Below are 11,233 nucleotides of genomic sequence, written 5' to 3'. Positions count from 1 at the left end.
ACCACCACCACCACCACCACCACCACCACCACCACCACCACCACCACTCCTCAGCACCATTTTCTAGGTCACTTCCTTTTCTATCCCATGCCTCCCTCCTGCCCTATCTCACCAGGCACATATCTGTCATGCCCTCTCTGCCCCTCACTGCATTTTCATCCCTTCCTTATGTTTCTCCTCTCAGATACCTGAGTTCTCTTCCCTGCTTCCATCTAGCATTTAGCTCAACCCTTTGGTGCCCTTCTGATTGCCTCTTTATTTCCCCACTGCCTGACAATTACTCCTGGACTAGTTATAAAATTAGCATCTTTAAAACATAGGGAAGGCACTTTTTTATCTGCAGAGAGCATATTACAAGTAAAATAGACATGTGACTTCAGGAGGGTGACATATCCTGGCAGAGCAATTGAAGTAGCAGCAGCCACCTGCAGTTGCTTTGATCCTGGTTTGGGCACCTCCCCATTCTATGAGACACGTGGCTCTTGTGACTACCACGTGAAGCAAGGGTGGGCAACTGAAAGCAGGCAAGAACGGTCAAGGAGTGGAGCTAGGAAAATTAGAATAATATGTTTTAGGCCTAGAAGGGCCTTAAAGACCATCCATTCCCACCCTCTCATTTTCTGAATGAGGAAAGTGAAGACCGGGGTTATTCATGAATTGCCCTGCTAATCAGCAGCAAAACTGTAGTCAAGCTGCCCCCAAGAGCACCATTGGCAAGGAGGAGCTGAGGGGCCTTCATTCACCAAGTCATCCAACAAATATTTGTGGAACATCTATTCTATGCAAGATTCTGTGGGGGATAAAAACAAGAAGGTGCATTTTTTGTGGCAAATAGAAGGCTAAGTGGGAATGGTAAGACTTCAAGAAACAGAAAGAAACAAACCAATCTGAGAGGAATGGGTGTTTCTCTGTTATTTGGGGACCTTTTTTTTTTTAAAGAGAAAGGGCAGAGTAATAAAGGAATAAGGGAAAAGGTCAATCTGATATAATAATAAGAAAAACCATGCCAGAATTATCAACAGCTCTTGTACAATCAATCATTATCACGTGTGGCCAAGCACGAGAAAATTTGAGGAGAGAGGGCTTAGGATTCAATCCCACCTGCCTATCAATACATGTCCAACATGTTTAGAACAAAGTATGTGGAGAGGAGCAGTGCACGCGAATGACGAGAGCTCTAGCGAATGGGTGAATCAGAGATGAGAAAGCTAGGGCAGGAAGGAAGTTCAGAGGTGATCTAATCTCACCTCCTCCCACCCCCTAAACACACTTGCACAAAGACACCTTGGGGCACCCCACTCTTAGCTCTGCCTCCCAGGACCCAGTTATTCAACCACTTGAAGGACATCACATAATACCCACTTAGCCCACAGTCTTTTCTTCTTCAGAAGCCAACAGTTGTTGACAAATGCTTCTAAATTTTATATCAGAGGAAGAAGAAGGTAATTAGGTGGATAGAAAGCACTGGACCTGAAGTTAGGATGACCCGAGTTCAAATCTTGCCTCAGACACTTCCTAGTTGTATGACCCTGGGCAAGTCACTTCTGCCTCTGTCTGCCTCAGTTTCCTTATCTGTAAAATAGGGATAACAATAGTACCAACCTACAGGGTTGTTGTGAGGATAAAATGAGACATTTGTAAGGCACTCTGCAAATCCTAAAGCATTATATGAATGCTTATCATTATTATTATTATTATCATTGTTATTAGAAACTCTTTGACCTAGAGAAATGACTATAGGTTAGTTTTACCTTTGACAGAGTTGATAAATTAATCATCATCTTTTAGTCTAAAATGAATTGTCACAACTTCTCAATACTAATAGTTATAATTAAATTTAGAATGGCTAGCTAACAATTTTGTAGACTCCCACTTTATCAGATGAGTAGTCACCTTTTGATAACTGGGTTCCTTCTCAGCCTTAACTCTATGAGCAGGCAATGAAGGGGCTATCTCCGCCAATACTTTAGATTCCTTCATTCCCTTGTTAGTCTCCAAGCACACCCCTCCTCCTATCTTTCCTCTTTTTTGCTTTTTGCAAAGGAAGGAAGGAAACAAGCATTTATTAATTAATTATTGTGCTAAGTACTTTATGAATTTTTTTATATTTTTTTATAAATATTTATAATTATAAATATGTCATTTGGTCCTCACAACCTGGGAGTTAGGTACTATTATTATCCTAATTTTACAGATGAGGGAACTGAGGTAGACAGAGGTGAAGTGACTTGCCCAGGATCATATTGCTAGGAAGTGCCTGAGGCAAGATTTGAACTTGGTCATCCTACCTGCAGGTCCAGTGCTCTATCTACAGTGCCATGGGCACAGCTATCCTGCCAACGACCCAGTTCCTCCTTGACCCCTTACTCTTCCTCAACCCCTGTGTCCAGTCAGGTTGCTGCCCTGCTCACAAAGCTTCATCTCTTCTTACTGTCTCTGCCTGGTGTCTAATGACCTTCACAGTTTGGCTCCAGCCCGTCTTTCCAGCCTCCTCTCACATCTCTCCATCCCTCACCCCCGCCCTCTCCCCCACCCCCACCCTCACTTCACACATGCTGCATCCAGCCCAACTGGCCAAACATGACATTGCAGCTCTTGCCTTTGTACTTCTGCCCAGGCATCAGTCTGTCATTTCTGGAAGACCCTCTGCCCTCCCCTCTGTCTCTTGGAATCTCTATCTGCCCTTCAAAGTTCAGCTTGATGTCACCTTCTACAAGAGGCCCCCAGTTGTGAGCGCCTCCTGAAGCCCATGGCCCTGAAGTTGCCTTCCATTCACCTTGTAAGGAGACTGTATTAACTTCCCCACATAAATGTTTCTCTCCCACCTCTGGCCCCCAACATGTAGACTGTCCTGATAGCCATGGAACGGTTTACTTTTGTCTTTGTGTCTCCAGAATACAACAGAGTGCTCTGAACATCTTAGGCACTTAATAAATGCTTATTGAAGGAATATGTGAAAACCAGGGTAACTGCCTCACGTAACCAAGGCTAGCTCCAGTGGGGCACCTGAAGCCCAGGGCCTCTCTCCTACATCATAGCACTTCTCCAAATATAAGTCAGCTGTATCATGGATTTCCTCAAAGGCCAGATCTGAATTCTGGCAGAACTGTTGGCTTCACATGCTTGCCTCAGTCAAACTAAGACCTGTTAAAGACCTTAGCTTGAAAAGGCCAAGGCCTCCCACTGCATCCAGGGCCACCTCCAGTCATCCTGATCTATATCTGGCCACTGGACCCACATGGCTCCTTAGGAGAAAGTGAGGCTGGTGACTTTGCACAGCCCTCCCTCACTTAAATCCAATTCACTTACAAGTCATGGCATCACCTCCTTGATGTCCTGGTCCTTTTAGAGAACGAAGGACAAATAAGAACAGCCTAGTACTCTAGACAAGGCTTCGTCTGGGTCTCCCCTCTGTGGTGGTGGGGGTGGTGTCATTCCCATGATAGACTTTTCCACATCTAAAACGTAATGAGAGGCAGCAAAATGGAGTGAGAGACAGTGGGTCTCAGAGTCAGAAAGACCTGGGTTCAAGCCCCACTTCTAATATCTACTGATCATAAAGTCACTGGTGCAAGTGACTTAACCTCTAAGTGCCCTAGGCAACTCCTAAATTGCAGAAAAGTTTTTGGTTTGTATCGGTAGGTGGAGTTTCCTACTAACAGTGGAAGTAAAATGAGTGTTTGGTGTTGTTTGTCCTTCATTCTCCAAGAGGACAGGTGATGCAATAATTTGAACCTTTAAATGGCTTTGTTGTGTTAAAAATGAATAAAAATTGATCATTAGCAATGGACTGTCAAATACTTTTGTTTACTAAAGAAGGAGGTGACTTTTAAAAACAGACTGCTCTGAGAAAACTTTTGAGGGTTTAAAGAGCTACCTGATCCTTGCTTTGTGAATATTTTGTAACACAGAATATTTTTGGCTGTGTTAATAGATCCAAGCCTTGGACACCCAACAGCCCTGGCCATGCCTGGACACCACAGACTGACACAGAAGGTCAGCTGAAAGGAATCTAAGGGACCATCTAATCTAGAATGGTTCTTAAGCAGGAATCCACGAACTTAAAACAAATACTTTGATAACTCTATTTCAATATAATTGGTTTCCTTTGTAATCCCATGTATTTTAGTTTTTTGCATTTAAAAGCATTATTCTGAGAAAGGACTGCCTAAGGAGTCTGCAATACAAAAAAAAGATTAAGAATTTGCTAAGATCTGGTCCAATCACCATATTTTACAGGTGAGGAATACTACTAATTGGTTGCTGAGACACTTAATGACACCCTTTCCAAGTGATCTTACATGTCACCATGGCCTTGATGTGCAGTTTCTTTCAGGCCAAGGTAATGGTGATGGAGTAGGCCACCCTCCGCCAGGCTTTGGTACCATTCCATTCAAGATGCGAGACAACAGAGGCCTAAGAGCCCTGCTCCAGGTAACCACAAAGTCCTAGAAGCGCTGATGAGACTGATACCTGAGGCTCCAGTTCTCATCGGTCAAGTAATTAAGCCTAACAAGACAGCAGAAGCTCCGCTGGGAAATAGCGAGATGCCTCCAGTAATTGGCAAACAGGCACCTGACTCCCCAGAGAATGGGGATTATGTGCTGGCAGCAGGGAAGGAGTTAGGGAAGGGTCAGGAGACTTAGGGAGGCCAGATGGGATAACCTATTTTCATGCATAAATCATGAGCAGCTCCATTTACGGTTGGCTCAGTGTTGATTGAGATACAAAAAGGCTGATCCATGGTTTTGGGAATGTGGGCCAACAGAGCTTCTTTTGTGTTCATGGGAAATGTTGCTGAGTCAAGCCTTGCTTATCCACTTTATACTCTGGTTCAAATAAAACTGACAAGATTTTTGAATCCTATCAGAAAAACTATGACAAATACACATAACGTACAATACGTGCTCCTTTTTACCTATAACCCAGCACTAAACTAGAAGGGCTTTATGACAATTGTCTTTTTGGGTGTGTATACATCCAGACAAAGGGAGATGACAAAGAAATACGTGAGAAGTACTTGGGGAAAATGTCGCACGGACTCCACATGGTGGCATGCCTTTCTATCTAGTCTGTTTCCAGTACATCGAAGTTTCTCAGTTTTTCCTTTTGTGACTTGTGTACTGGTTAAACTAAGCCTCATTACCAAACTGTCAGAAAAAGAAGGGTGATAATTTTTTTTTAAACTCTGACCACTGAATCATGACTGAATCTAAGTATGACAAAAAAAAAGTATTCCAAAACTTTAAACAAATGTTCCTTTGCCCTACTGAAAAAAGTCAGCAGCAGGCCTTCCAGAAGTAAATGTAGCAGAGAACACTAATTAGAGTGATACTTTCCTTTCTGGATGTTGCACACTACACCAGGCCTGCCGAGCACAAGCAGACACATTCTGAGTTAGTGACAGAATGGATTCTGGGGACAGAACATGAGAGACCCGAAGTCCTCAGGAGGCCAAGAAACAAAGGAAGAGTCACGGTCCAGAGTTAGCTCCCTGCCGTACCTATGCTCTACTTAGAAATTGGAGAAAGATCTGTCCTAAAGTAAGGGAAAGAAGAAAAACTCCGAGGATATTTTGACAGTATGTGGCAGCCTGTCATGGTCTCGGACACCAATACAAATGGAAAATGAGGCAAATGGTACAGACAACATCCCTGCTAAAGCCTTTGCTCCTCAGATGCCCCACGAGTCTGGACTGTTATGCCAGGGCTCTTCTTTAAATGGATATGGAAGCGAGCAATATAATCACTACCTAAGGAAAAAAAGGAAAAAAAAATTGACTCTGATTTATTCCTTTCCCTGTGGCATTTCTGAAAAAAAGGAAACAGAGAATAACTAACAGGACTTTCATTCCTCAGGGATAGAGGAGTGAAAGGAAAGAGCTGGACTGAATCTGCTGGTTCCCTTTTTTGGTCCAGAAGCACAGAGAAGAGGTATGGGTTAGAGTCCATCAATTTCCATTTCCTTTTGCTTCTATCCCACAGTCCAGTTACATTCAAAACTAGGTGACAAAAATGTTCTATAGGAACCTAACTCCCTCATGCCATTCATGGTTCCCTAGTATAATACTGAAGAAAAAGAGTGGTATATTTGATCCAGTGCAATTAGGCTTAATCTAAATATCGGAGCTTTGTTTTCTGTTACCCAAAGGAAAATAATGCCTTGTTGTGGTACATGGAGAAATACATTTCCAATACATCAAAGGCTGTGAACAAACTAGTCTCAACAGAAGAACTGCAAATTATTTTTTTAAATGACAAAAGTATTTGCCATTGATCACTTGGAAAGGTTTGGAAACAGGGAAAAAATATGGAATGCTTCACAAAACTGCATCCTATCCTTGTGCAGGGTTCACACGAATCTCTGTATTATTCTCATTTTATCATAAGAGCTGCCGAAGGGAGCACAAGAAGAGGAAACTATTAACAAACATAGGAAAGATTGCTCCAAATCACTAAAAAGAGAAATGTAAATTGAAACCACTCAGGGTTCATCTCACACCCAGAAAATTGGCAAAGATAACAAAGGATGGGAATAATTGATTTTGGAGAGGGGAGGGAGGAAAAGAAGGAGGGAGGGAGAGGGAGAGGGAGAGGGAAAAGGAGAGGGAAAGGGGGAAGTAGAGGGTAAGGGAGAGAGAGAGACTCTGATACTCTGTTGATGGAGCTGTGAATTGACCCAATAATTTAGGAAAACAATTGGAATCATGCTTAAAAAAGTGACTAAAATATCCATGATCTTTGACTCAGAGAATCCACTGCTAAGCACATTCCTCAAGAGTGTCAAAGTCAGAAAGACAAGTCCTCAATAAATACCAAAATATTCATAGCAGCACTTTTTGTCATATCAAAGAATTGAAAACAAAGCAGGGTTTTATCAATTGGGGAATGACTAAAGAAATTGTGGTATATGAAGGTAAGAAAATGTAAGAAAATGAGAATTTGGGTAAACGTGGGAAGACTTAATATGAAGTGATACAGAGCACAATAAAGCAAAACCAGGAAAATAATATACACAATGTAAAGAACAATTAAAAAAACTACACTCCGCAAGTATAATAACCAAGTTTGAACCTGAAGATGAGATGAGAAAATATATCTACCCCTTTCTACTGAGGGGGTAAAATAGGTGTATGATGTTGCATCTTCTGTTTGGGTGATGTCTTGCTTGGTTTGCTGATTAAAAAACAAAATAAAACTCACTGTTACAAGGAAAAGCTCTTTACAGAGGAAGAGTATATATGTAAATGAATGTGATATAAAAACAAAACAACAAAAAAATCCAACAAAATAAGAAATCTACAATCTCAGCTTACTACAATACTAGAACTAAGGGTATAAGGGGAAAAAAGCATGTTCTTTGTAGGCCCCTATAGTCTAGGCTTGTTATGAATTAGATTAAGAACTCAAGAACCCTCTTAATATGATGGCCTTCCCTAGAACATCTCATTCATTAAGCAAGGCTCTATTTATCTCCCAGTTGGACCTTGGTAGTTTTTATTCTAAACCCCTCAGTCCTTTCTAGTTGCTATGCATAGCAATATCAAATTCTTTGACAGAAGGTTTATATTAATCGTGTCTCTTGAATATGTTGCTAAACAGGGTGTTCAAAAATCACTAATGGGGAAAACAATCAGATTTTTAATGCTAATTTTTCCAAACATTAAAAAATCTATATAAACATGCAGTGAAGTCCACACATTAAAAACCAAAGATATTATTCTTTTTTTTAAAATCCAGAGTGGACAAATAGATACTTGTTTACTTACATGAGAGACAAAATATTGTATCTTGTTTGCCAAGAACTAATAGCTGTTCTGAAGGAATATAATCTTCGTCGCCATTTTTTTTAACGTGTTTTTAAAACTTTGGGTTACAAATTGTCTCCCTTCCTCCTTCCCCACCCACCCTCATTGAAAAGGCAAGCATCTCGATATAGGTTATAGATGTGTAGTCATGCAAAACACTTCCATAGTAGTCCTGTTGTGAAAAACTAAGTATATTTCCCTTCATCCTATCCTACCCCCCATTTATTGTATTTTCTCTTTTGACCCTATCCCTCCTCAGAAGTGTTTGCTTTTGATTATCCCCTTCCCCAATCTGCCCTCCCCTCTATATCAACCCCCTGCTCTCTTGTCCCCGTCCCCCTTTATTTTCCTGTAGAGTAAGATAGATTTCCATACCCCATTGTGGATGTTATTCCCTCCTTAAGCCAAATCCGATGAGAATAAGATTCACTCATTCCCTCTAACCTTTTCCCATTTCCCCTCCACTGCAAAAGTCTTTTCTTGTCTGTTTCATGTGAGACTAAATTTTACCTCATTCTACTTCTCCCTTTCTCCTTCTCCCAGTATAATGCTCTCTCACCCCTTAATTTTATTTTCCAGATATTACCCCTTCATCTTCAACTCACCCTGTGCCCTCTATCTAGCTATACAAACCTATAATTTTTTCCCTCCCACTACCCTAATACTGACAAAGGACTCATGAGTTACAAATATCATCTTTCCCTGCAGGAATGTAAACAGTTCAACCTTAATAAGTCTCTTATGATTTCTCTTTCCTGTTTACCTCTTCCCTGTTTCACTTGAGTGTTGTATTTGAAGGTCAAATTTTCTATTCAGCTCTGGTCTGTTCCACAGGAATACTTGAAAGTCCCCTTTTTCATTGAATGACCATTTTTTACCCTGAAGGATTATATTCAGTTTTGCTGGGTAGGTGATTCTAGGTTGTAGTCCTAACTCCTTTGCCCTCCGGAATATCATACTCCATGCCCTCCGGACCCTTAATGTAGAAGCTGCTAAATCTTGTGTTATCCTAATTGTGTTTCCACAATACTTGAATTGTTTCCTTCTGGCTGCTTGCAATATCTTCTCCTTGACCTGGGAATTCTGGAATTTGGCTGCAACATTCCTAGGAGTTTTCCTTTGGGGATCTCTTTCAGGAGGAGATCAGTGGATTCTTTCAATTGCTATTTTGCCCTCTGGTTCTAAAACATCAGGGCAGTTTTCCTTGATCATTTCTTGAAAGATGATGTCTAGGCTCTTTTTTTGATCATGGCTTTCAGATAGTCCAATAATTTTTAAGTTCTCTCTCCTGGATCTATTTTCCAGGTCAATTGTTTTTCCAATGAGATATTTCACATTCTCTTCTATTTTTTCATTCCTTTTGATTAGTGTTACAGTGCCTTGATTTCTCAAATTGTCACTAGCTTCCAATTTCTCCATTCTAATTTTTAAGGAAGTATTTTCTTCAGTAAGCTTTTGGACTTCCTTTTCCATTTGGACAATTTTGCTTTTCAGGGCATTCTTCTCCTCATTGGCTTTTTCGACCTCTTTTGCCATTTGGGTTAGGCTGTTTTTTAAGGTGTTATTTTCTTCAATATTTTTTTGGGTCTCCTTTAGCATCCCTCTCAGTTTTTCCTCTACTTCTCTTACTTGCTTCTCAAAATCCTTTTTGAGCTCTTCCATGGCCTGGGACCAATTCATATTTTTCTTGGAGGCTTTGGATGTAGGAGCTTTGGCTTTGTTGTCTTCTTCTGGTTGTATGTTTTGATCTTCTTTGTCATCAAAGTAAGATAACATAGTCTGACTCTTTTTGTGCTGCTTGCTCACGATCTTGGCCAATTACTTGAGTTATAAACTCTTTGTTAAGATAGGAGTCTGTTTCCAGTGTGAAGAATGTGCTGTCCCAAGCTTCAGGGGTTTTGTGCAGCTATTTTCAGAGATACTTCTAGGGACCTGTAAATTTTCAGTTCTTCCAAGGTGCTATGATCAAGGGCGAGGTGTTTACTCCTTTCCTGAGTAAACTGGTGCTCTGGTCTATGAACACTCTTTTCTGTCTTGGAACTGTGAGGGGGGTTTCCTCTCCACAGCCACTACAAGTTCCACCATTCCAGCGCTCCTCCTCCTCCTCCTCCTCGCCCCAGGGCCACCACCCAGAACTGTGACCCAGATCCAAGCATGGGCAAAGCAAGAGAATCCTGCACCAGCAAAGAGATCCCTGCAATCCCCTTCTGATCAGCCACTCGACTCCCCCTCAGTCTGTGGGCCAGAAGCTCAGGAGGCAGCCTCCACCCTCGGGCCACGCTTGGGGAACGGGGCTGGAGCCCCACTGTCCTTCTCTCTCAGCACCCCAGAAACAGACTTTTCCCATTGACCTTCTAAGTTGTCTTTGGCGTTCATGTCTTGAGAAGTCTGGAAACCACCACAGCTGCCTGTAATTCAGTCCTCTGAGGCCTGCTCCAGAGTTGCTGCAGCCTGCGCGCCCACGCCGAACTGCGCTCCTCTCCCCGCCCGGCGCGATATCCCTTTCTGATCAACCATCTAGGCTGTCTTTGGCTGGAAATTTGTTTCACTCTGTCTTTTTGTTGGTTCTGCTGCTTTAGAATTTGTTTAGAGTCATTTTTTATAGGTATTTGGAGGGGTTTGGGGGAGAGCTCAAGCAGGTCACTGCTTTCACTCCGCCATGTTGGCTCTGCCCCCAAAGACATTCTGGAATATGAATAACTTTTAACTTATATAATACTTCATATAAGTATATATATATATATATATATGTGTGTGTGTGTGTGTGTGTGTGTGTGTACACATATATATGTATACATACACACAAACATATATAGTTATTGTTGTTGTTGTTTGTCCTTCATTTTGTAAGAGGACCACTGAGGTTATGGGTGAATTGTGGGTGAACTGGATTGAAGCGAGGCAGAGTTGCACAAAATCATCAGCCTTACCCTCTTTTCCAGAAATTAAAGTCCAGTGGCAGGACAAAAGTCAGAACGACTGGTGATGGCCCTGGGGATGCAGTGGATGGCCTTGGTGTCTTTGATGTCCAACCAAGCTCTAAGACTGGTCTACAGTGTTTGCTTCAGGCATTGGAACAAATTGTTCTCATCCACCTATTCAATGAGAATTCTTCACATGTTTGGGGTAGACATCTGCCAGACTCGCCATTGAGTCTGAGGCCTGTTCCGTTACCCTCAACCTGGTATATTCCATTTGCGTGGATGGTTTACTGTGGCCTTTGTGCATGCTACAGCTTTTTGGAGCCACAGGTGAGAGCTGAGTGCCAGGTGGATGCCAAAGGTGGATAAGGAGCCCTGAAAAGCGATTGGCAGCCCTCACACCAGAGGTGCTAGTCCTCCTGGAACACTCTATACACCACATAGATAGATAGATAGATAGATAGATAGATAGATAGATAGATAGATAGATAGATAGATAGATAGA

The 11,233-nt window shown here is 41.9% G+C and overlaps 1 protein-coding gene and 1 non-coding gene across 5 annotated transcripts in view; both read right to left on the bottom strand.

The window, feature by feature from the left end:
• ULK4 (unc-51 like kinase 4) overlaps nucleotides 1–11,233 on the bottom strand; it is a 636,813-nt gene that overhangs the window by 138,208 nt on the left and 487,372 nt on the right. The gene's annotated exons all lie outside the window — the stretch shown is intronic.
• Nucleotides 6,304–6,407, bottom strand: LOC114050717. Its single transcript, XR_003570064.1, has one exon. It is a non-coding gene; the product is annotated as a U6 spliceosomal RNA (small nuclear RNA).

This window comes from Vombatus ursinus, unplaced genomic scaffold (genome assembly GCF_900497805.2).
Source record: "Vombatus ursinus unplaced genomic scaffold, bare-nosed wombat genome assembly UNPS02014799.1, whole genome shotgun sequence".
Lineage (NCBI taxonomy): Eukaryota > Metazoa > Chordata > Mammalia > Diprotodontia > Vombatidae > Vombatus > Vombatus ursinus.
This window is presented reverse-complemented; position numbering and strand designations above follow the sequence as displayed.